Source organism: Octopus bimaculoides, chromosome 1, assembly GCF_046866305.1.
Source record: "Octopus bimaculoides isolate indiv1 chromosome 1, ASM4686630v1, whole genome shotgun sequence".
NCBI lineage: Eukaryota > Metazoa > Mollusca > Cephalopoda > Octopoda > Octopodidae > Octopus > Octopus bimaculoides.
Window position 1 is genome coordinate 26,567,528 of NC_142928.1, and position 27,907 is coordinate 26,595,434.

At 34.0% G+C, this 27,907-nt stretch overlaps 1 protein-coding gene across 13 annotated transcripts in view; it reads right to left on the reverse strand.

The window, feature by feature from the left end:
• LOC106876180 (potassium channel subfamily K member 18) overlaps window positions 1–27,907 on the reverse strand; it is a 330,864-nt gene that overhangs the window by 83,151 nt on the left and 219,806 nt on the right. For 7 of the 13 annotated variants that reach the window (XM_014924620.3, XM_014924615.3, XM_014924617.3 and 4 more), the window contains one exon: window positions 21,758–21,830. The exons of the other annotated variants lie outside the window; for them this stretch is intronic. The gene's annotated coding sequence lies outside the window, so the exon portion shown is untranslated. The remainder of the gene's footprint in view (window positions 1–21,757; window positions 21,831–27,907) is intronic. 13 annotated transcript variants of the gene reach the window in all.

A 27,907-nucleotide genomic window follows, 5' to 3' on the forward strand; every position in this document is an offset into this window, starting at 1 on the left:
AAGGCACATTAAGCAACAAAGATTGGGGATATTCCCATTTAACACTGTTTCATACATTGAGTCAAATAATAATTGATTTTAAAACAGATAATTAGTTATAAGTCTAAGAAGCAGTCTAATTCGTAGATGTGTTTTAGATGTAAGCTATATCTGATCGAGGACATCAAATAGATTAAAGTAGTTACGCAACCTACTTTTTATTCAGGTAGTATATCTAGGGCTAACATATGCATTGTGTCTATTATTTGTGTCAGTAGAATACGACTCGAGAATATATTTTTGCTAATAATGAATGACGGCTTAGACTTTCGCTGTTTCACGCATCTGGCTCATAGGTTAACTATATTTTACTAACAAAGAAATCGATCATTTGTATTGTACACTATCGTTAAAGTTATCTCTTTAGCCAAGGTCAGTCATGACTGAACTTTCAATCCTTTCTTTTAATGTAGGATAATATCGCCATTAGCAGCCATAATGTAGGAAATTATCTTCAGACATGAGACCTGTAACAGCTTGGCATCCACTAAAATCTTGCTAAGATCAGGCAGTGGTGTTACAAAGAGAACATACAGTTCATTTACGCAAAGGTACGATACAGTTTCTATCTCTGTATCGAATTTCAGTTACTATGCTTGATCAATTTGTCGCTATCGTCATTAACACATGTGTAAGGCGTCTCACGCCAATACAGTTGCCGCACCCAGGAATAATAACCAAGCCGGGACCAGCATCACAGAGAACATCACCGAAGATCCCGGAACCACCGCTATGGATAATGAACAAATCATAGATGTAGATGAAGTGACCAGTACAAGCGCTGCACCTAGAAATAATGACGTATCCAAAGCAACCGACTTGGAAGAGGTATCTGCCGTTTCCAGTTCCGCTACCTCAGATGAGGACCAAACATACATTTTCGATAACGATGGGATGACCAACCCCGCGCCATAAGGTACCAAGTGTGTGAATAAAGCCACATCCCATGTTTATAAATATATTGGTTCGGCGAGTACTTCGTTCAAGAAACGTTTTCTTAACCAACAGTCATCTTTCAGAGTCCCAGAAAGAGTTCCGTCTCTTGCCCGCCATATGTGGAACCGCAAAGATTGAGGGTCCCCGTGTGATGTTAGGTATGATGATATATATATATATATATATATATATATATATATATATATATGTGTGTGTGTGTGTGTGTGTGTGTGTGTGTGTGTATGTGCATGTGCGTGTGCGTGTGTAAACAATTGCAGCGTGGACAGTGTTCATAAGCCATTTAAAAACACACAAAATTCGTTAGATTCATTTCAACATTAAAATTAAATTTGTCAAAATATTTTCGTCACTTCGAAACCGCGACCTGTTCAATGACAAAATTCCTTGCTGCATCATATATATATATATATATATTTATGAGTTCTTACATGCTTATATACATGTGTCTGTGTGCATATGTATGTTTGTATATTGATATTGGTGTTGCTATATGAGTGATATACTTGTGTAATTTACGACTGATATGTATGTTGCTTTTGTTAGTGATGTTTGTTTCTTCATTTTGGGGAGTGTACAATCGCAATAAAAATTGTGCATAACATGGTTGACCGTAGGAATTTTACTATGATCTCAAAATGATTAGACACCACAGTTATGTGGTCAAAGAAAATAAAACTATTCATTTCCTAAAGTAACAAGTCTTATTGCCTAATTCTCGAATGAGTAGAAAAAGTATTTATTGTGTAGTTGCCTCTCAAACTATTTGATATATCGCATATTAGAATTTGTTAAAGAAAATACAAGAACTAAAAGTTTAAAAAAATGTACGATTGATAAAAGAAACGAAAATAAAATGAAATATTACTGCAGGATTATTCTGAAAGATATTGGAAATATTAAGAGATTAGTAAGTACTTTATATTTTTCCAGTTATATTTTTTGTTTGGTGAGGAGTAGATACTGGGTTCCAGTACATGGTAATATAATTTTATTTTCTAATAACACCATGATATAAAATATGAAATATCATTTAAAGACACCGGTCGATAAACAAATATTAAAGAAAAGTTCTTGATGATTTCTGTAGTTCTTTATTTTTTCCCCCCTTTTCTGTCTTTGATATTTGTTTATCTTGTTTAATATATTCAATAGATGCAGATAGAAGTTTGTGTTGCAAGTTTATTTATAGAATAAGAAGAATGAGTACGATTTGGAAATGTTATCTCGAACACTGAATTCGATTAAAAATGGTTGCACATTGATGTGTTTATGATGTTAACTACAAGATACATAACATTCTTGGGTTATTAAAGATGCAAATGTGTTTCTCTACTCTAAAGTCTATTGGGAATAATCATTTTAGTTGGTGGAATATTGAACAGGAATACTTGAATATAATTGTAGTATGTACACTATCGTATGAATATCATTGACAACTTAGTGACCATTGAGCGCCATGTTTCAAATAGTGTGAATATTAAATCGCACATGACCGAGTGTACGGGAAGAAGCACTCGAAATATAGGCTTTACTAAAGTAGAAACGGTATGTAGATTATATGTCTGTATATTTGTGAATTTGTATGTGTGTGTGCATGCGTGTGTGCATGTGTGTGTGTGTAAGGAAGAGAGAGGTCAGGACACACATAACCGGGCAGAGACATACTTCTGATAACCATGTAACCTAGAACAACCAGTTGCGCTGTCGACTTTGAGGCAATTAAGCTATTATCCTACCCTCCAAGCTTGTTTGATGACGAGAGTGACTTGAGATAACTTTCTGGATTACAAATTTGCCAAAGGACGGATGAAAGCAAGAGAGTCAACAGCCACCCAATACAGTGAATATATGCGTTTGCATATGCGTTCATTTACATATGTTTATAAATTCACAAGAAGCACTCACCTGATACCGTTTGTGTTCGAATGTCTTGAACACTGTAGGTCTTGTGCTGCTCAAGCTTTTTTACAATAAGATTTGATATGCAAATACTAAATCCAATAATGTTTTGGTGTTCGTGAAACTCTAAACAAGCAATAAACATTCTGTTAACGTATATCATGTGTCGTGTGCAACTAGGTCAATGAAATACCGTTTTTCGGTATTTTCCGAAGATTCCTCGTTCATATTATTTAAGGAAGATGTAAAACAGGGAGAGCATTCGCGGTCTTCCGCTAACCTTTGCAGTTAAACTCTGTATTGTGCCTGTTCAGTTCGTTTTAGTTTTATTACCTTCATATTGTATATATTCATAATGAAAGAAATACAGACACCGGAGGACTACTCATTTTTGCCAGTTGATTAGACTAGAAGAACGTGGAATGAAGTGTTTTGCTCAAGAACTCGACGCATCACCCGGTACAGAAATAGAAACAACAACTTCGCAATCATGCGTACAAAACCACGTATCTCTACAAATTGTATATAATGTACTCAATCTTCATTACCTTCTAAGTTGAGAAATCAATTTAGTTGGATCACATAGATTGTTATATGTTAGAAATATTGATTTCAAATTTTGTCATAAGTCCAGGTATATTGCGGGAAATGTGTTGAGTCGATTACAGCGACCCCGATGTTTAACTGGTACTTATTTTATCGACCTTGAAAGAGATCAAAGGCAAAGTCGATGTTGACCGAATTTGAACGCATTTTGCTCGGCGTGCTAACGATTCCGCCAGCTCGCCGCCTTACATGTTAGAAATATTAAATATATTCTGAGCGACGTGGAAATTCCGGAAGGTGTGTATAGATCAGGGAGGAAGTGCGGCTTAAAATGCTGCATATGTTGCATTGAGTGTAAGTATCATTACATCTAAAAAATGACGAAAAATGATCTCAATACATGGAAAGATAGATGTACAACTATTTCAATGCAGAAATGTTATGTTCGCAAAGCGTACACACAAATATGCATGTATGTGTGTGTAAACTAACACAAACACCCTCACACACCGAAACACACACTGACTTAAATACATATATGCACACACACATACACACACACACAAGTACATTATATATTCTCGTAGTATGCCTTTATGCAGTAAATTTACCAGCTATTTTCGATTCAGCGTCCAGAACAATATTTTACACCTACAATCATGATGCGCTTGAGTCGTCTAATATCAGAATAATCACAAAATGAATTACTGATATTTCGAATGTATTTATTTCATGTTGTTACACGTCAAATTGTTTCCTTTTACAAGCGAAATAGCTCGGTAGATTCCAATAATTTCGTTTCTAAAGTTTGAAAAGAATTTATTCTGTATACAATTTGTTGTGTAAATGCTTAAGACGCACGTATTAAAAGCTTTTCAAATATAAGTGATTTTGGTTTTTTGACAATTCCAATACACATATACATACATACATACATAAATGTATATATGTATGTATGTATGTATGTATGTATGTATGTATGTATGTATGTATCTATGTATGTATGCATGTATGTATGTATGTATGTATGCATGTGTGTGTGTGTGTGTGTGTATATATATATATATATATATATATATATATATATATATATATATATATATATATATATATATATATATTTACAAAGAAACAAAAGACGAAGACGGGTGTGTAAACAACAAACAGATGTATTAGTTTAACGCTCGGGAAGTGAGAAAGTCTTTTACGTTTCCAGCCTACGCTCTTCGACAGAAAGGAACACAGACATAAACAAGGAGAGAAAATAGGAAAAGGTTTAATGGCTAGCGATCGAGAGATCGCTAGCCACTAAACCTTTTTACACAGTCACACAAAAACACACGCATACATATGCACAGGCATACACATAATCGTATATGTATGTGGGTATAGCCATAGAATCGCACTTTCTACAAAGTGCACCAGTTCAAAGATGTTTCTATACATTATATGATAAGCAATGTTAGGCTATATTTCTGCTGAAATTCAGAAACTGATATTCTCATAAATAGTTACTTAATAATTTTCTATATTGGTGAGAAATTATTACACATAATTACACAATTAGTCGACAATGATAAAGGTGTTATGGACAATTTCTGTCACCTCTTTGATAAAATAATTACTACGTGAAACTCTTAGCGTGATCACTTGATGTGCTAAAAATAGCAGCCATATCTATCGCAAATAATACTGCATCATATTAAAATCACATGGGTTAAATATAGTTCGGCGTACACATTTCGTGAAAGACATGAGAGGGTGGTCATTTCTATAATGTCAATTATCGATTGGCTGTAAAACGGCGAACTACAAAACATTAACACTACTTCGAGTAAATAACTACTCTCTTACATGCGTCACCTTTTTAATACTACTACCACTGCCACCACTTCTGCCTCCGCCGACACATCTACTGCCACCTCCGCTGCCACCATTCATTACAGCCATTACGGCATTCCCCACCTCCGCCTCCACGGCCACTGCATTCGCCGCCAATACCACCACACTATCCACCATAACCTCTACTTCCACCACCACTAACACCACCACCACCACCACCACCACCTCTCCTATCACTTCCACCACCGATTTCACTACAACTGCTATTACCAATGCCGTTGTCACCACTACCACCATTAACACTGGCTCCACACCTAAACCACCTTCATCCTCAGAATTGTCATCTTCATCATCAAAACATACATCGTTTCTTTCTTCTTTTCTCCTCCTTCTCTATATGTTTGTCCACTCCATTTTCATGAAGTCCTTCCTAAACATCATATCAATTCCGTCGCACGATTGGATAATTACCACCGCCAATAAACATTACCTTCACTCTCAACACTATTTACTACAATTATTTTAATTATCGTTACTATATGCAAGCGTTCTACTATCGTCTCTGTTCTTCCCTTACTCCTACCCTTCAGCTTATTCTCACTCTCACTCATCTTTCTCCTCACCTTCCTCCTACTACCTCATAAGAGATGCACAACATTTACACTGCTTCAAACAGGAAGGGTGACAATTGGGAAGTCTTTCATGACACTTTTGTCGAGTGGGATAACGAGGCAATAATACCAGCTACTATTGCCCTTTCCCGGTCAATTACCCTTACTCCTCCACCGATACTCCACGTATTCCCCCCTCCTGCTCCTCCTCCTCCTCCTCATACTACTACTACTACTACTACTACTACTACTACTACTACTACTACTACTACTACTACTTGCTAACGTTGATGCGTTATCAACGAGTACAACCTGACCTCAGATGCACTCTTTACGTCATCAGTATTATCTTCATGATTCGAATCCCGCAGAGATCGAATTTACCTTTCATCGTTCTGGTATGGATAAATTAAAGAACTAATTGTAGATCAAGTGAACCATATCACTTCCCCAAATATGCACTGATCTTCAAAAATCAATATTATAGTAATGATCAGCATGACTGCTGTACCCACCACATCGGAGCGCTCTTTCCTGTAGCGACCACGACCATAAGAGTTGGCAGCATCACCATCGTCAGTATCATCATCCTCATCATCATCATCATCATCATCACCATCAACATCATCATCCTTATCATCATCGTCATCATCATCATCATCATAGTCATCGTGCTCCTCCTATCATACTTTTTATTACCATGATGATCATCATCATCCTCATCATCATCATTGTCATAATCATCGTCCTCCACCTATCATCGTTTCCATCCTCATCTTCGTCATCATTATCATCATCGTCGTTGTCGTCATCATCGTCGACGTCTTCGTCGTCGTCGTCGTTGTCGCAGTTATCATGATCATATAATTTGCATTATAATCGCCCATCACCAACGCAACCACCATCACCACGACCACAACCATCACCAAATATACAATTGTTACTAACGTCACCACGAAAAGCACAGTCTCCCCGATCATCAATCTCATCATTTTGTCTATAATTTTGAACGGGATTAATTAAATGAATGCACATGAAAGACAATGTGAGGCTGCTTTTACAGTATGATGCAATAAATAAAACATGCTATGTCAAATTATTTATATATAGAAAGCCAATATAGCAAATAAAAACTTTCTGACTAATAAATATTTGTACATCATCGGGAGTAAATTAAAAGAAACTAACGTTTTATAGTAATAACGTTTCGAACGCAGAGCTTGCACGTTCGCTGAAGGAGAATGCGTTTTAATGGATTTCAAAATTCAATTAGCGTATGAACCATAAACTTCTCGCATTAATTGCTGTCATTAATGATGTGGCGAAGAACAGGTGGCATACTGTCAGATTCATTAGAGTGTGGAACAAGATGCCTTCACGCTCTGAGTTCAAATTCGTCGAAATATTACCTTTCGTTATTACGGGATCAGTAAACTAAATCACACGTATATGCTGTGGCTGCTGCAGCTATTGATGCAGCAAAGAAAACAATGGCATATGAGCAGATTCATCAGAGTGTAGGGCAAAAGACATGGCAGTATTTGCTACGGATCTTTGCGTTTCGAATTTAAATGCCATTAAAGAAGTTAATTTTACCATACACCCTTTCGGAGGTCTTTAACATAAACTGCATAGCCAGAGAGTGAATTGGAATGACTATCAGAACGTCAAACAAGTTTTTTCTGTACATTATTTACATTATTTACATTTGATGGGTATTTGTCCTCACCTTGTTTGCTTTTAACACAACGTTTCGGCTGATATACCCTCCAGACTTCATCAGGTTTCTTGGGAAAATTTGAAACCTAGGTTCTCATTCCTAAGGTATTTTTCGATGTTGTTATTATTATTATTGTTCAGTAGTTTTATTTTTATAACGTGCTTTCACTTCACTACCGAGCGCAGCTCTGTGCGCCTTGGGTATGTGCTGAGGTTTGCTGTGATGCTCTTATGGTTACTGTATTGAAAGTGTTTTGCGTAGAATGTGTGCAGTGCCCAGTAGTGCAATTTTCTTTATGTTATATATATTTGTAAGTCCTAGTGTTTTTCTTATGTATTTGTCTGAATATTTTTTTATTATACCTAAGGCACCTACTATGATAGGAATTGTTTCTGTTTTTAGATTCCACATTCGAGTTATCTCTATTTCCAGGTCTTTGTATTTTGAAAGTTTTTCCATTTCTTTTAGAGAAACGTTGTCATCTGCTGGTATTGATACATCAATTAGAAAGCATTTTTTTTCTTCATGATCTTTGACAACTATATCTGGTCTATTTGCCTTAATTTCTCTATCTGTGTGTATTGGCATATCCCAGAGTATGGTTGCTTTCTCGTTTTCTGTGACCTTTTCTGGCGTGTGTTTATACCATCTTTTTTCTGTTATTCCATAGTGTTGGCATAGCTTCCAGTGTATATAGGTCCCAGCTCTGTCGTGTCTGTGAATATATTCCTTCTTCTTCTTCTTCTTCTTCTTCTTCTTCTTCTTCTTCTTCTTCTTCTTCTTCTTCTTCTTCTTCTTCTTCTTCTTCTTCTTCTTCTTCTTCTTCTTCTTCTTCCTATTATTATTATTATTATTATTATTATTATTATTATTATTATTATTATTATTATTATTATTATTATTATCATTATTATTATTATTATTATTATTATTATTATTATTATTATTATTATTATTATTATTATTATTATTATTATTCAGGTCACTGCCTAGAATCGAACTCGGAATCTTGGGGTTAAATTCTAAGATCTCCGGCGAGTGTGTAGAATTTTCGTAGCTACCAACGTGGAGAAGTCTATAATATAACCGCAGTGGTTTAACAGAAAAATACTCATGTTTAAGTAATATTCAAAGCCACTTTAACATGGCTGTCCGTTCGAGCGGATTCTACTACGATTTCTTAAATCCAAGAGGACAGGTTAAGAAATCAAAGTAGAGTCCGCTGAAACGGACAACCATATTAAAGTGGCTACGAATATTACTGCTCAGTACAACTACTGCGTTGATCTCTGAGATATTTAGAACTAGCATTTTTGCATGTTACTCAAGTATACTCCAGCGAAAATTCCATGATGAGCACTAGATTTGTCATGTAGTTTATTTGATGATGTTAGTCAATGTCTTCTACTTCGTGTAGATGAAATTTTGTGAGGAAAGCATTGGTTGTCTTGATGTCACTATATGTGTTCATATGTATGCATATGTATTCATACATATATAAATATACATGTGCGTGCACACATACATTTTGAGCTAGAAAAAAAAGAGATAAACAGACAGGCAGACAGATTGACAGACAGAGAGACAGACAGACAGATTGACAGATATATAGAGAGATAGATAGATACATAGATATGTAATAATTACCACCAACGTGATATATTTATCCTTTGTGATCCAAAACGAAATGCATACTCTGAGAGATCAACTGAGCTACATTCTAAAATGAATTCTTAAAAGAATGTGTACCTACGAAATTGGAAGGCATGTAATATAAGAGAGCATTATTGCAAGCATTGTTAATTTTAATTCAGTCAAAGTATTAGTGCAAGAATTGTTTCGTTTATACAACCGTGTTTTTTCACGTAAATGTTTATGTACATCAGAAAATTATAACATTTGATAGAAACCGAAAAAAAAAGAAAAAAGAAGAGAAAGAAAAAATCAGTGACATCCTTGTTACTCTCGTCGTCATAAATGCAATGACCCAATGATTAGCCGGTTGGAAACGAGTGACTAACCACTCAAATGTGAAGCAATGATAATATTGTACTGAGTAAAACTACGAAGATGAGATGAATCTTCATAATGCGGTCAGTTTAGGAATGTTGATGAGTCGTACATATATTCAGAAAAAAATTTCCCTCTAAATAGAACCTGTATATTATATTTCAAATTTGAGAATCGTCATATCTCAAAGTATCACCAGATTTAACAGATTGTATCACTATTTAAACGGAAGTATTAAGAACTTATCTTACTGAAATCTTTCTGTGGATTTGCAATGAGAGACGCTTCTTCTCAAAAATTTCTTTCTTGAATACCTCCACATTTATCTTCATAGGAATTTCATATTTTAATTCCAAAAGCAAAGTGTTTCTAATTGAAGAACACATATATATCGGTTGTAAATAAATCATTTTCATACATCTTTCTACAAATTCCATGAACATAAAGCTAAAAGAACATCTTATATCAGATCCTGTAGCAGATAATTTTAACGGGGAAATTAGCAAATACTAAATTGCATTTATAAATTCTTCAACTGGAATCTGATATCTTATATTTATACACAGTTGAGTTTTGTAACCCCTTTCAATACACCCATAACAAACTTTATCCGGATAAAATCAACACACAAACACTCATTCATACACATATATAAAGATATATACGCCAACATATATAGATATACATATGAGTTCAAATAGTATGAAATAATTAAGGATTCTATTATATTATTTTATATATTGAATATTATGTAGCCAACATTTTTAGTACTAAACCGAAAATGACGTCATTATTATCACTAAATCAAAATTTATTGAAATAACGTACAAGCATTCATCTAAGAACGGATTACATTCATAGAAAGTTAAGAATTGATTGCAACACTACAAATCAACGAACAATTCGCCAATTCCCTGTAATTCTTTAATAAAATTATAGGCAAGAGCAACCGTTTCGTACTGATAGCTTATGGCTAATTAAACTGGCCATTAACTTTTGATCTTGCTCTGAACTCCGGCACGAGACATCATCCAGTCACTTATTTTAGAAGCATTAATGAGCATAAAGAATATGTCTATTATATAATATATTTCTTACTGAGAGTATACACCTCATCAGCACATTGTGAAATTCGTTTCGAAAATTAATTTCTTCAGCTCACTTAAGACTGAGCCGAATATATTCATGTAGCCACTTATTTCCAAGCAATTGCCTGGTTAAATTTATTAACTTTGAAGATATATGGCGTTGTCCATCTCAGTTGGGGTACGTTTTATTAATGATACAATCAACCCCCAAATAAACAAAAAAGGGTTTATGTATTATTTTTCTTAATTTTCTTGCATAAAATCTAATCCTGTTATTAATTAGCCAGGCAGATCTTTTTCTCGGTTTCATTGATTAGAGAATCGAAGTAAGTGGATACCTCAATCGGTCCTAACAATGTGTTATTGATTTGAACTTTATATATGGGCTCCATATAAACAATAATGAAGAGTTATTATTTTCTTCTTATCACAATATGACGTTTGTCACGTATGGATTTCTGCACATTAGCAATAATGAATCTTTTTGAGATTAATTTAAAACTTAACAAATTATTGTCGTCTGCAATCTTTATAGCGTCTTCAAAATCCTCAAGAGCATCTGTCATTATGTATTCATTTAATGCAGTGGTTCTCAACTGGGATCTTTGGAGGTTCACGCAACAAAATATAAACTGGGCATTCACAATAGTATTTTTGCATTTGATGTTTGTAATGGTATGTATTGCAATAGATAAGTTTCTTTCTCTAACATCTTACATAGTTCCACCTAAACAAGGGAATATGCGAAACACAAAATAGAATTTGGAAAGAAGTGTCTATAAAACTAGTTTTTAAACATTGAACGGCTATGGAGTCCACTAGAATAAAATAGCAATCAAAGGGGGCCGCCAGAATAAAATAGTAATCAAAGAGGCTCTACCACCAGAGTACAATAGTAATCAAAGGCTCCATAGTTGATCTAAATAGATTAAAGACCATACATTTCTTCATAGTTTACTATAGCCGATAAGACATAATGGCATATTCCAAGATTACAATGTTTATAGAGCGTGAGTGTGCTGAGTGAATCCGCCTAACGCATCAAAGAATCGGGCTTTAATGAAAACTGTGCAATGAACTAAGTCCCTACTCAATAACGGCTACTGACCGACGGAGACCCGCTCAATTCCCATCTGTCCAGTTGTACTCAGGAGACTTGAATTGCCTCCTGGTTCTGTTATCTTTTACTACAGATTTAATCGGACTTGAAGTGCAATCGTTACACTTACTTTTTATTTTCTTTTTGATATGGTCAATTATTTAGAGCGTTTATCTTCCGTTCACACCTTTTCATCTTTATAAATGTTCATATTAATTATTATAGAAGTTGAAGGAAACCAGAATCAGTTACGAATTACCATTATTCTTTATTGTTTCTTTATAATTACATCGATGGCCTAACATTAAATTCATAACTGTGCTGATATAATCATTTTTATTGGTTTCAGCCATCATGTTCAGTCCATGCTGGAGCGCTACCTTGTAAAGAAATTGAGTATCAAAAGTCTACATTTAATGCAGGTATATAACATATCAATATTTTCTTTACAACCCTAGAAGCACATTAAGAAATGATAAGATAACTACTATATTTCAAGGATTATGATTTTGTTTACATTTACAATATATATACAGGAAATAGCCGATTTAATGGTTTAAGATATATTGCGATAAATAAACATGCTGTGCTGAGCGTGAGAAATATAAAAGAAATGTGAATACGTATATATACACATACATACTTAAGAATACATGTGTATCCGTTTTAATCTTCATTAAACTAAGCAAATTTTATTCAGGTCATATGCTATCTGTTTTGATACGAATAATATTTAAATCAATATTCCAAACTTAGAAATCTAGTATTAATCTTAATCAACATATCAGTTATTAGTATCTATTTTCATAGTTCGAAAATTAGTAGATATGAAAGATTTTAAATACATATTTAAAATCACGGATTTTTTTTTTTCTGTGCTAAGTCAGACCTGCTTCAGTAAAGGTATGTTCACTCTCTTTATTTTTGTATCCAGGAGTTCACTGTCCAGTATATTCAACTTTATACAAAATGCTAATCACACCTTCATACAGGGTGTGGTCCGAAAAAAATTTCTCTAGCTCGTCGAGCGACAAAACTGGCTAATCTTGGCTCAGGTAATATGATGTTGAACTTGCAGATAATTCTTCTTTGGTTAAAACATTGCACATTTTTACATTGTCATTATCTGCATGCAGTACATTTTCGCAGCTGAATTATACACGGATTAAAAATGCTTGACCTAAAAAATTACCTGGAAGGGACCGATGTGTTGTTTAACTCGATAATTATTTTCAAACTTCACAATTTCAGCCACTCAATGATTAAAGACCTTATAGACTCATGCATATCTATAGCACCTCTAGAATATTTCGACGTAATACTGTGAAATATATCCCTTCTATTCTAATCACAATATATTATATAAATATATATATATGAAAATAGAAAAGAAAATAGCTTCAATAATATTTTTAAAACTATCACTGTTCAGCATTTCAAGAGATCCAACAAAGGATATGAACTAACAAAAAGTGTGTCGTACCGCTAGCTAGAAAGAAAAAAAAAAGAAAAGAAAAAGAGATTTAATTAAAAAGCGAATTACAGTCTTGAATAAGGGCTGGTTACAGAAAGCAATGTGAATCCCATTCCTGGCCTAACAATAGACAAACAACAATAAAAAATATAAAAATATACCATGCAAAAGCTTAAACAGAAATTTAGTTGACGCGTGTATTTTGTTTTCCCGTTTACACTTCAGTTCTTGTAATTAACAAACCGCATCAACAAGACGTTATTACTTTACGAAAGATTGCGAGAACGAAATCATGTTTGACATCCGTTTTTCTTACTGTTGACACATTAGTTTCCCATCGATCGCAAAAATAATCTCTTGCATTAACAGAGAACAAAATAAATCAGAAGTTGTTTTCTTTTCTTTTTTCTTCTTTTTGTTATTTGCTTGTAAATGCCTTCTACTCATTTGTTTTAATATGGTAGTCATTTCCTTGAACTAAGATTGGTGAAACCAATATAATTGGATTATAAACTGCCAGATACAAGGCGTCGTATGAGATTAAGAAACTGATCGAACCATTAAAAATACAACGCATACAACGTATAAATTTACATTTGCAATAATTAGTCTGTAAGTATTTTTCCCTGAAAACGTATAAAATCTTTGACAAATATCAAATACTGTTTAAGTATATGGGATGGGACAGACTCGTCCGTGTAAACACGGTCATTTTTGTTTGTGTATATGTGTGCCTGCAGTAATTAGAAGATATCGCCGGTATCGTCAGACAGTTTCACGATGAAACTACAAGCGAATCTTTGAAGCCATATTTGATTCTGCCTTTGTGGGAATCATTTCCCGGTTACTATTCAGTGTTTGATATATTTTTCCTATAATTTGAAATTATAGATATATTTTATTAGTGTTGATATATATATACATACAAGCGTGTATAAATATATATATATATATATATATATATATATATATATATATATATATATGTGTGTGTGTGTGTGTGTGTGTGTGTGTGTGTGTGTGTCAAGAGAGAGAGATGGATATATATACTGATGAAGATATATACATAGAGATAGAAAGAAAGAGAGAAACAGACATCAAAAAAGAGATTTGGCGGCTGAGAATGATATGCAGAGGTTAAGCAGGAGTACGAGGCTTGATCATAATTTTTGCATGTGTAAGTATGCGCCTATCGGCATCGGCAGCCTCTCTCTCGATAGAGGGAGAGGCTGCCGATGAGATCAGTGGAGGTTGTTGTCTGTCCTATGCGCCACCAGACGCGGGATGGTCTAAGGACTAAGGAAGTATGCGCCGTATTGTATGTGTCTTAATTAAAAGAAAAAAGAAAGGAAAATGAAAGTTAGTGTTCTTGCCGGATTTCTGAGAGTCGTAGGAGGAAGAAATGGAAGTTATTTCCAGAGTACGACCAGCATGATTGACAGAGGCTAAGTGCAGTCCAGTGAAGATACCCGAGGGCTTAAAAATGGAGGTATTATTTAAAAGAATTTTGTCTGTTATTTCGAGGAATTCGAGTGATAATTTTAGAGTTCCTATCGTTGCCTCATATAAATTTGTTTGATCTATAAGACTAATGTGCGGAAGGATACATCAATTATAGCCAGTCGATATGATTTAAGTGATTCTTTTACTTCAGAGTCCCCGCTTCCTTCGTCACAATTAATTACCAAGCAAAACGAGCTTAAAATAAAATAGGTTACAAGTCTCTAATTATATACAAAATGTCTGTTGACAAACAGAACGAAAATGCTATTTATACACAAGAATAAAAACCGAATAACTGTGTCTAATTCTTCAAAAAGAAAAACAGAAATAAACAATAGTAGACTAATTCTGTCACTGCAACGAAATGCCTTCCAAGCCAGTGAATATATAAGTGGAATAGAAAAAAAAAGAAGAGCGGAATTATACCTATTTGATCCATTGCATAACAGAGATTTATCTTGCCATTGATTAGACTCCAAGACGTTAACGTTCAACAATCGACTGTGATATGAATATACGTAATGGAAAGTAATTGATCAATTATATACGCTATCTAATAGCTTCTGTCGTTCATTCATTATCTCACTATATATATAAAAATGCGTGTGCTTGCAGTATATATATACATATATATATATATATATATATATATATATATATATATATATATATATATATATATATATATATATATATATATGCATGTGTATATATATACATATATACCGGAGAAAGCACATGAAATGTGCAATAAGGTGGAAAAAAGAGTACTCAAATACCAGAGATAGAGTAATATGCGTCATTTAAAAGCAGCAGAAATATAACAAAAAAACTGTTACTCTGAGTTTCACGTTCCCGTGTCCGATGAACGGGAACATGAAACTCAGAGTAACAGTTTTTTTGTTATATTTCTGCTGCTTTTAAATAAAGTATATACATATATATATATATATATATATATATATATATATATATATATATATATATATATATACATATACGTATATATATATATATATATGTATATATATATATATATATATATATATATATATATATATATATATATATATATATATATATATATATATATATATATATATATATATATATATATATATATATATATATATATAAACAATGTTAATTCTCTAAATGAAGTATTAACAGTAACTGCACGATAGGGTCAGCCACACTTAAGTGGCAATATACTTCACTATATATATATATATATATATAAACAATGTTAATTCTCTAAATGAAGTATTAACAGTAACTGCACGATAGGGTCAGCCACACTTAAGTGGCAATACACTTCACTATATATATATATATATATATATATATATATATATATATATATATATATATATATATATATATATATATATATATATATATATATATATATATATATATATATATATATATATATATATATATATATATATATATATATATATATATATATATATATATATATATATATATATATATATATATATATATATATATATATATATATATATATATATATATATATATATATATATATATATATATATATATATATATATATATATATATATATATATATATATATATATATATATATATATATATATATATATATATATATATATATATATATATATATATATATATATATATATATATATATATATATGGTTAGGATGTATGGTTGGATGGAAATATAGATATAAATACACGCGAAAATACTTTCACAGGCTGATTTAGAAGTCGCTGTTGTATTTATACAAATTTACTAGATTATATTTTCATTATGATTTTGTTTCCACATATTTTTGATTATATCTCAGCTATTTTGTTCTGAATACGCATTCATTCATACGTACACACACGCACAGAGGCACACATAGACACACACACACAAGCACATACACACACATATAACATCGCAGTCGCAGCGGGCATATCTACAACTTTTGAACCCACCACGCTGGACTACTGCGATATTTAATTCCTAGGGAGAATGTTATGTTTCCTACAACGTTCGAATCTCCTCATTTGCGACTCTACTGTAACTGACACTTTCGCTCACAGCTTGCCAGACATTGGAATTCAACTACTGAGTGCTGCAACGTGGGTCGAGCATAATAAATAGTGTAAATGATGCAAACGCCGTTGATAGGCGCATACGTTTATCGAAACGGTTGCAATAGAAACAAATCGTATCGGCAGTAATTCTAGAAAAGTCTCCCTTGAAGCCATCGAGACAAGGATAATGGAGTTGACAACTGATGTGGCCTGAACTTCAGAGCAACCCCGCTCCGCATTTGTCCTGCAAATACCAGAAAATATGTAAAAAGAAATAACCATCTAATCAACACATATGCTTCATGTTTCTACTATTAAAACAAAACTTATTTCCGACGCTATTATCCACTGCACTTTAGACGGCACTGAACTCAACATGTTGTGGTAAGTTTAAAATAATATATGCTTACACAATGTCTCCTAGTATTTATACATATAAAATGCTGTGAGCAAGCAGAATCGTTAGCACGCCGAAGAGTATGCTTAGCGGCATTTCTTCCGGCTTTACATTTTCGACTTGAAATGCCACCGAGATTGACTTTGCCTCTCAACCTATCGGGCTTGAAAAACTAAATACCAGTTAAGCACGGGTTGTTGCAATTGACTAGTCCTGATCCTCAAAGACCTATTGAAGAAAGTAATATCTATACATGTCAAAAAAGAACATGATGGGAGGCATGATACAGGTTTATACAAGTACATTTCCTATAATTACATACATGTTAAAATCATTTAAAACACGATTACCTTTTTCTTTCAATGTCCGTCAACTAAATCCACTCACACTAGTTGGGTTGGCCTAAGACTAAAGTAGATGACACTCGACCAAGGTGTCAAGCAGTGCGATTAAACCTAGAGCCATGAGATTGGGAAGGAAACCTCTTACCACATAGCCACACCTCACATATAATTTCCATATAAATATATGTATAGACTGTTTCACATTAGCCACAGTTCAAAGGGTGCTTTCCTCAGAGGCATGCTAAACAGATACGCACATATTAAAATGCTTACAAATTCTGTATAAAATAAAATTCCTAATATTGGCTTTTGCATTTTTACACATATATTTTTTCAATTCGGCTCCAAATTAAAAATCTAATTGCGTTCTAATAGACTTAGAAACAATTTAAAATGTATCTCGTTATAATGTCACTATACTCTCTAAATATCAAGTTCTAAACTTTTCATTATATGCTAGAAGGAGGAAAATTATTTTTGTGTTGTTGGATTAAGTAAAACTTTGAACTATGCAAATGTATATAAAAATGCACATAATATATATACATACATACATACATACATACATACGTGTGTACTTGTGTGTATGTATATATGCATGTGTGTATGTATATATGCATGTGTGTATGTATATATGCATGTGTGTATGTATATATGCATGTGTGTATGTATAAATATTTCTAGCTTGGAATATATTGAACGAAGGAGATAATTGATTAATCGAATTATCCAATTATATGGTACACGTGGTTGCTTATCTTCTGTTGATATTGAAAGAAAATATTTTGAATGATGGAAATATTTGACCAAGTTGGAACAAGGTAAACTTTGATTTATCGAATTATCTGGCTTGATGTGGTTCTTATACGAAACTATTTTACGTCTTTCTCTGTTTATTTTTTTCTACTCTTATGAAAACTTCAATTACTAAACACATATAAACTTTGTAAAATACCATTTTGCTTACTCACCAACTTTTCAAGCCTTTATAGAACTGGAAGAATAAAGAAATCAAAACTTTCTAATATCCTAAACTGGTAGAAGCAAAGCACGCGCGCGCACAAACACACACGCACACACACACACAAACATACATACACGCACAAACAAATAAGCAGATGAGCGCGCATACTCAAACACAAATATACAAGCATATACAAGAACATATAAGAAATATCAATATAGATATATATGCTTATTTATATTTATACATACATTACACAATTGAATTATATACATACATACATACAGAAAGATAGACAGACAAACAGACAGACAGACAGACAGATAGATATTTATCACTGGGGCAAAATGATCATTATCGAACGTGCATGAAACACCTCGGGAGAGATTACTTGTTCTAGAATATTCTGCGTTGAAATATACTCCGAATGAAAACCTGAGAATCGTTTGTATTCTTGTTTTCTACTAAATCTTGGGCCATCTGAGATGAAACGCTTCTATTTGAAAAGCGAGTGCAGTACTGTGCACATTTCACTCTCTGTAATCGATTTCAAGTACAGAAACTTCTTGGAAAATATATTATGCATAGATTCTTGAAAATATACTGTGTAAAGTCTTCAAGCCCTGCGTGCTGGGGGAACCTTCAGGTCTGTTCTACTTGAGGTATGAGTAACATATCAGACTCAGTACGCTAGCCAGTTTGGGAAGCCTGTGTTTTCACTGCACCTTGCGTAAATATCAACTAAATCTCCTTTACAGTTACAAAGTGCTTTGCTCACGAAATCTCTTTCACAGTTACAAAGTGCTTTGTTCACGAATGCAACCCATCTAGATACATGAATTGAAGCCACAATCTTACGACCATAGGTCTAAAATCCTAACCACTAACTCACACGCCTCTGATATGCTCATTGTTGTCTTGTCTTTAATCTTTATTTTGTCTGGTCAGGGTGATTCTGGGACGAAAATTACGACAAAATATTGGATTCAATTTTAACATTGATTCCTTCAGAGAAAGTTATCAATTTTTTAATTGATAAATGATAGACCATTCTATTGTATAAACCCGTAACCTCTCGCCCACACATTCGGCATTATTATAATCATTTAAATAAAATGAATATTTAATAACCTGTATATTGTGAAAAACAACGCTTGACTGCATAAGTAATTTTTTCACACGTTTATTCAAACGTCCATCGTGTATTTCTCCAATAATCCCTGCATAACACGCTTCATGAGAATTTACACAGTTACCTAAGAGAGTTTACAAACTAATCAAAAAGATCAATGATGTAAATGTACATAAAAATAGGAAAACAAGACGTGTTACAAAAATAATATGCTCCTGAGGGTTTAATATTCGCTGAAATTTTCGGAAATTACAGCATTATTACTCAACTGTTGGCTTCACACAAGTTATTGAAAAATATATTAAACTTAAAATGTAAGTGTCATGTGTTCTGAGTTGTGTTTGCACGAAGCATCGCGCGACATGAATTATTTACAGCAGAAATTCTTAAGTGATCTGTATATCTCAATAATATTACACTGTAATAATATTTATGTAATACTTTCAGACAATGTTCTCGTCGTATTTTCATACTCATTTTGGGATATTAAGTCATCTGTATTTTCTCATGTTTAATGCATAGGAACTCGTGTATTCACATTTAATATTGCGCACAATATTTGCATTAAGTACCTTTTGACTTTTAGAATTATACTTTTTATTCGCATTATTATCAAATTCCCATATCCAAAGGACTGTTTGTGTTCACATTAAATCATATTCCGTTGCTGGCGTTGCATCAACCCTCGACCAGGCACCTATCTTCATTTGCATCTTGTTTAGTTAGATGAAAAATAGTTGGAAATGAGATTGTATCTACTCGAAAGATGCGAAGAATATTTATCTTTCCTTCATCGCATATTCTTAAAGGAATATTGGAAATAATGGTCTAACAGATACCTATTTTCCGATTACTACCGGGAAAAGTGGCTCCGTAACTCAAAGAAAGTATTTCTTTCAAAATTTATAACTCACATAAAACATTGTTTATTTTGATTATCACCTACTGCTGTACTTCTCAGTGCATATTACACTTGAGTATACCTTCTAATAAGTATTTGACCTTTACATCTTTCATCCGCATTCGAGCTTGTTAAATTCAGACTTTTGAATAAATACATATTTCTTTATTCAGCGTTGGAGTATCTTCCTTTATTGTTATTTGATTTCACTTTAGAAACAATTCTTTACATTTTAAGTACATTCTTGTGTCTAAATCCAGCAAACACGTTCCGCTATATAACACTTCTCAAACATAAGTGAAAATGCACCAATTTTAACCGATATAGTAGCTTCTCATTAACATGGAAGATATGTTCGAATCTAAAAGCTTTCCCGTGCCTCACGTTTATCTTTCTTTCATCACACAATATCCTTTCTAAACTACAACGACTATTGTAATATATCAGGCTCTTCGACTGCAAGAGAATCTTTATTAAAAAAAACAGAAAAACAGATCTTTCCTATCCTGATAGCTTAATCTATTTTATGAAATTTTAATCGGGAATTTCAGTTGTATACCTGGCCGCTGATTTTGGACTGAGATCATTTATTGAAGTGCAACCGTTGCATCATGGTATATATATAATACATTCTTCAAATGTTTTGTCGTATATATACACCTCCACTTCCGGCAAGTTTGCTGTCATCAATTTACCGTTTTTTTTTTTTTTAATTAAAAATAGTGTTTAAATGTTAATGGTGAGATACTGCGGATATATGCTTTTGATAAAACTTTCCCCGTGGTGAACTTTCCTCTCGGTAAACTTTCTTTCACAGTGAATTCTCCTTTGTTGAATTGATGACGGGGAAATTACCTGTAATCATACACAATAGCCACTTACTCAATTTCCCGTTCATGCTGTATATTTTTCAAATATTTTAGTCAGGAGGAAAGGTACTATCCTTTATAGATTTACAGGGCCACCGAAAATTTTGGCACCAAAATAGGAATTTACACATAAAGTGGAGAACTACACCGAATTCTTGGAGCAGGTGGGACTCTGCTAATAAAAGTAAAGTTGTTAAGTGCTGGACATAAACTGGGCAATCGATTACATCAACCGCCCAAGTAAGATATAGCTAGAATTGAATTCGCAAAGAGTTTTAATTACCGTGAGGCGTCCAATCGGAGGCTGTCATAGTTACTGCAATCCACCTCCATGGATTGGTATCAATTTATTGATCCTGAAAAGATGAAAGGTAAAGTTGACATGGGCGGGCTTTGTATTCCAATAGCAATGGCATTATCATATATAGCACCATTGCAAAAGTAAACAGAAATTGGTGTAATTGTATATACATAATTTGAAGTGTTATCGAAACTATCATCTATCACACATTTTTGCCACTCATTTTTTTCTATTTCTCTGTATAAACACAACCTTCTATCAGTTGGACATTACTATTCTCTTGTGTTTTCAAATACCATAGTACAACGTACATTTCGAAATGTGTACTTCTCATTTTAGAGATTGTTACAAAATAAAGTTTGTAATTGCTTCTAATTTAGATACAAGGTCAGTAGCTTTTGAGAGCGGAGAGGTATTCAACACCATCGAACTCAGTATTTGCTTGGCACTTCATTTTATTGACTATGAAAGGATGAAAGGTAATGTAGCATTTGAAAGGTTTTGAACTCAAGACGTAAAAATTCGGAAGCGATGCTGCTAACAATTTTAACAGCCCGTCGCATTTCGTTACCTTAATAATAATAATAATAATAATAATAATAATAATAATAATAATAATAATAATAATAATAATAATAATAATAATAATAATAATAATAATAATAATCATTAGAGTGGTATACAAAATATGCTATAGAGCCACCGAAGAAAACAGTCTATGATGGTATATAAAAAATGCTGTGGAGCCACTGAAGAAAACGGCCGAGAGTGATACATAAAAAAAGCCGTGGAGCTAGCGAGGAAAGCAGCCTAGGGTGGTATATAAAAATACCGTGGAGTAATAGAGGAAAATAGCCTAGGGTGGCATATATGAAAAATGCCGTGGAGCCACTGTTGAAATACACGGAGAAGGCCGACGTCATCAAAGCTGAACATTGTGTAACTAAAGAAACATTTAAACAAGAAATGAAGAAAAAAAAAAGAAAAAAACATGGAAGGAAAAAATGTACAGTCAGTTTGCAAGAGACGTGAATGCCAAGACAGATACAGAGGACCGGTGGCTATGGATGACAAGGAATGACCTGAGATAGAGACAGAAGCACTCATATGCGAAGCTGAGGAACAAGCGTAAATGACCAATTATATGAAGTACAGAATTGACAACAGTACAGATAGCCACAAATGCAGAATGTGTGATGAGGGGATTGAAACGATATGCTAGATCGTTACCGAATACACAAAATTGGCACAACGAGAATACAAACTACACCATGACAATGTGGCATGAACGATCCATTGTGAGTTCTGTGGAAAACAGGCTACAAAGAGCAAAGACGTGGTATGAAGAAACCCAGAAGGAGTCACCGAAAATAAGAACTACAAAATCCTTTGGGGTGTAATGATCAATTGCAATCACCTGGCCAGACAACGGAAACCGGACATTGTTGTGGTAAATAAAAAAGAAAGAACATGTATGATTATCGACAAGGCATGCCCCGGTGACAGCAAGATCAATGTGAAAGAAGAAGAACAAAATAAACACCTATGACGATTTTAAGTGAGAAATACGAAGGTTGTGGTCAATGAAGAGAGAGAAGACGTGATACCAATAGTAATTGGTGCCCTTGGAAATATCGGTACTCAACTACTAACATCGCTCAAAAAGATCGTTGCAAGTGTGAAGGTAGAAAACCTAAAAAAATAAAATCCGCATTGCTTGGAACTGCAAGAATTCTTCGCAGGGTTCTTGAAGCATGACCAGTTAAACATATATCACCTTAGTCTGCTGGCTATGGACAGTTGAAACTTTCCATCGTATCCAGCAAAGTAAGCTGTGAGACTTCATATAATAATAATAATAATAATAATAATAATGATAATAATAATAATAGTAATAATAATAATAATAATAATAATAATAATAATAATAATAATAATAATAATAATAATAATAATAATAATAATAATAATAATAATAATAATAATAATAATAAGCAACCATACTCTGGGATATACCAATACGCACAGATAGAGAAATTAAGGCAAATAGACCAGATATAGTCGTCAAAGATAATGAAGAAAAAAAAATGCTTTCTAATTGATGTATCAATACCAGCAGATGACAACGTTTCTCTAAAAGAAATGGAAAAACTTTCAAAATACAAAGACCTGGAAATAGAGGTAACTCGAATGTGGAATCTAAAAACAGAAACAATTCCTATCATAGTAAGTGCCTTAGGTATAATAAAAAAAATATTCAGACAAATACATAACAAAAACACCAGGACTTACAAATATATATAACATACAGAAAATTGCACTACTGGGCACTGCACACATCCTACGCAAAACACTTTCAATACAGTAACCATAAGAGCATCACAGCAAACCACAGCACATACCCAAGGCACACAGAGCTGCGCTCGGTAGTGAAGTGAAAGCACGTTATAAAAATAAAACTACTGAACAATAATAATAATAAATGCCCTGATGCAGTACCAATGCCCTGATGCAGTACCAATGCCCTGATGCAGTACCAATGCCCTGATGCAGTACCAATGCCCTGATACAGTACCAATGCCCTGATGCAGTAATAAATGCCCGGATGCAGTACCAGGCATTGCTTCTCATGGCTTCTGATCTTGATTGATTGGAAGTGTTATCATGTACGTTGTTTTGTCTTGGTATAACAGATGGGCTACAGCAAATATTCTGCTTAATACCACAGATTTGCTTGTCAGTTGTTTGACCTTAACCAGTTGAGCATGTCCCTTGGTGGCTGACGATATGAGCATCTCTGATCATGAGCAGAAGTAGTGGGGGAGCATCATAGCCATGTGTTGAGAGGAATTATTTGGGGTTTGAATGATTCACCTTTGGAAACATGGGTGTTTTGGTCAACATTCTTAAACAAACCTTATTCAGGGACCTTTTGAGTGGGATGGGCTACTCGACATGAAGAAAATTCTAACTGGGCCCCATCTGCGTGTTCATGCACTGTTTATCTTGATATGAGATCACCATGTCGCGCGCACCTGGTTGTGATGCATGTGCCTAGTGTATCCTTATCAGACGGGTAGTCATGATGGGTATAATGGGCTTCGTATATTTTACCCCGGTGTCACTTTGATGGCATTTACTACTCTCTCACTAAATAATAATAATAATAATGATAATAATAAATAGATGCAAATAGGCCAGACATCATACTGAAAGACTTCAAACAAAAATCAAGCCTCCTCATTGATATGACCGTCCCAATCGATATAAACGTTGTCTGTCAAGACCTACCAAAAACTGAGCAAATATAAAGATCTTGAAATAGAAATTAGCAAAATGTAGAACCTGAAGACTACAACAATACCTATGACAATAGGTGCCCTGGGAATGACAGCGAAACGGGCTGATTACTACCTAGATCAGATACCAGGAAACCCCAAAATGGCTGAAGTTCAAAAGATAGTGCTCATGGGAACTGTCCATATCCTACGTAAAATACTGTCTATGTGATCTCAAATTTTAAAACATTCTCTAGAACAACACTACGTACAAATCCAAATATATGGTACTCTAGGCATAATACCTACATGAACTTCTAACTTGTTGTCTCTTCAGGTCTCTGGATGAGACTTGGATCCAACTTGTACAAATGCAAAGCAAAAGTCAAACATAAAATAATAATAATAATAATAATAATAATAATAATAATAATAATAATAATAATAATAATAATAATAATAATAATAATAATAATAATAAATGAATGAATGATGATGATGATGGCGATGATGATAATGATGATGATGATGGTGATGATGATGATGATGATGATGATGATGATGATGACGATGATGATGATGATGATGATGATGCAGAACACAGAGCTAGGGTATGATGTGGGAAGTGGTAAAGGGATCTTTAATCACCTGTTATTCATAGATGATTTGAAGTTCCCAAAAAGTGAGGCAGAGATGGACAGTCTAGTCCAGTTTTTGCAGATATTCTCAAATGATATGAAAATGGAGTACGGACTTTCGAAATGTGCAGGAATTGTGATAAGACGATGTAAGTTTGTCAGAACAGAAGGTATATGCATGCCAAGTGGTGAATTGATGAAGACAATTCAATCTGAACACGGATGTAAATACTTGGGAATACCTCGTGCAGATGGAATTAAGCATAATGATATGAAAGAAATACACAACGAAAGATTATCTGCGGCGATTGAAAAATACATTGAATTCAAAGCTGAATGCCAAAACTATAATTTCAGCAATAAACTCGTGCACAGTCGCACTGGCTCGGTATGGCGCTGGAATTCTGAAGTGGACAGATGAAGTCAAGGAGTTGGACAGGGAGACAAGAAAGCTCCCGACGATGCATGGGGCCGATATTTCACATGGAAACACCAACCGCCTGTTCATGAAGGGAGCAAATGAAGGAGACTGATAAGTGTAGAAGACTCTGAGCATATCAGACTTGGGAACCTGGTGAGATATCTATTCCAGAATGAGGAAACCTTGTGAGGGGGAGGTTAGAGATGAGAGAAAATTCAAATAAGGAAAACAAAAGGAAAGTAGAAAAGACGTACAAGAAGGACATGTAGAAGCACTAAACAACAAGGAGCTACACCCACAATCAGCTCCATGAAAACACAGCTGAAGTTGCTGGAAAATACGGGTGGGACTCGTTGAAAAAAAGGGACACTGAGAAAAGAGACCAAAAATACAAACTTTGGCAGCGCAAGACCAAACTCCGGCCACAAATTCGAGGGTTAACCTTAGGAATGAGTAAGTGTCTCCACTCCACCGCGTCTGTAATAGAAGAGACGAAACAATTGTCCAAATCATGAACGAATGCCCTCGACTTGCCCCCAAACCTTTATAGGTTGTGGCGAAACGAGTTAGCAAAAGTGATACATTAATAACATTTTAGAAATTTGGGTGAGAGAAAAGCAAAACATGCTATGAGCATAAACTGTACGAGGTGGGGGTGAGTCGGAGATCTGCAAAATATTATCTCATTACAAACAGATCAGGTGCTTGAGCACAACAAGCAGGATCACGTGGTGGTGGAAAATGTGAACCACATCTGCTCTATAATTAATGTTACATGCCCCTTTGGCATGCGAATAGTCAAGACAGAAGGCGGAAATATAGTCATATACAACCATTTTAAATACGAAATAGCTCGATGGTGGAAAACGAAGAGGGTGAAGGTAGTGCTAATCATTCTTTGATTCTTTCGGAGCGTATCAGAAAGCATCAAGAGCAATGTAAAGGAAGTAGAAATAGAATGCACAGTAAAATTGTTGCAAAAACTTTGTTCTTTGGTACTGCCAGATATTAGAGAGTTGAGAATAATAGATAGCTTGGTAGCGTAGGTTGCAGGTAACAGGCTCACTGTGTATGCAAGACGCCAGGAGTTGCAATAAAACCTGAGTCAATTAAAAAAACGAACAACAACAGCAACAACAATAACTTTAGCACAAGGGCCAGTAAGGTCACGGTAAATGGCTAAGCCGATTATATCGACTACAATTCTCACCCGATATTTATTTTATCGACATCGAGATAATGAAAAGCAAAAAGTCGACCTTCGTGGCTTTTGTAATCAGAACGCAAAGACGAGCGAAATACTTCTAAGATTCTACCAGCTCGCTGCTGCTCCATAACAATGATAATAATGATCTTTTCCACCATAGGTACAATGTCTGAAATTTGTTGGGAGGAGACCAGTTGATGACATGAACTCTTCTGCTCAAATGGCATTTATTTTATCGATTGTGCCTTGATAATAACAACAACAACAACAACAACAATAATAATGATGATGATGATGATGATGATGATGATGATGATGATGATGATGATGATGATTTCTTTCATTGGTTACAAGGGCTCAAGACGTGGAGGACAGTATCGAAGTACGAGTTACAGTACACACGCGTGCGCGCGCGCGCACACACACACACATACAAATAATAATAGTTACAAGGAATGTGCTTGAATTTCTGTAAGAAGAAACAGTACAATCTACATATTTTATGTCCTTTCTATCGGAAATAGAACAAAACAAAATGAAATTGTTTTTTTTTTTTTAATTGTTTACTTTCGTCTGTCCTGCATTATT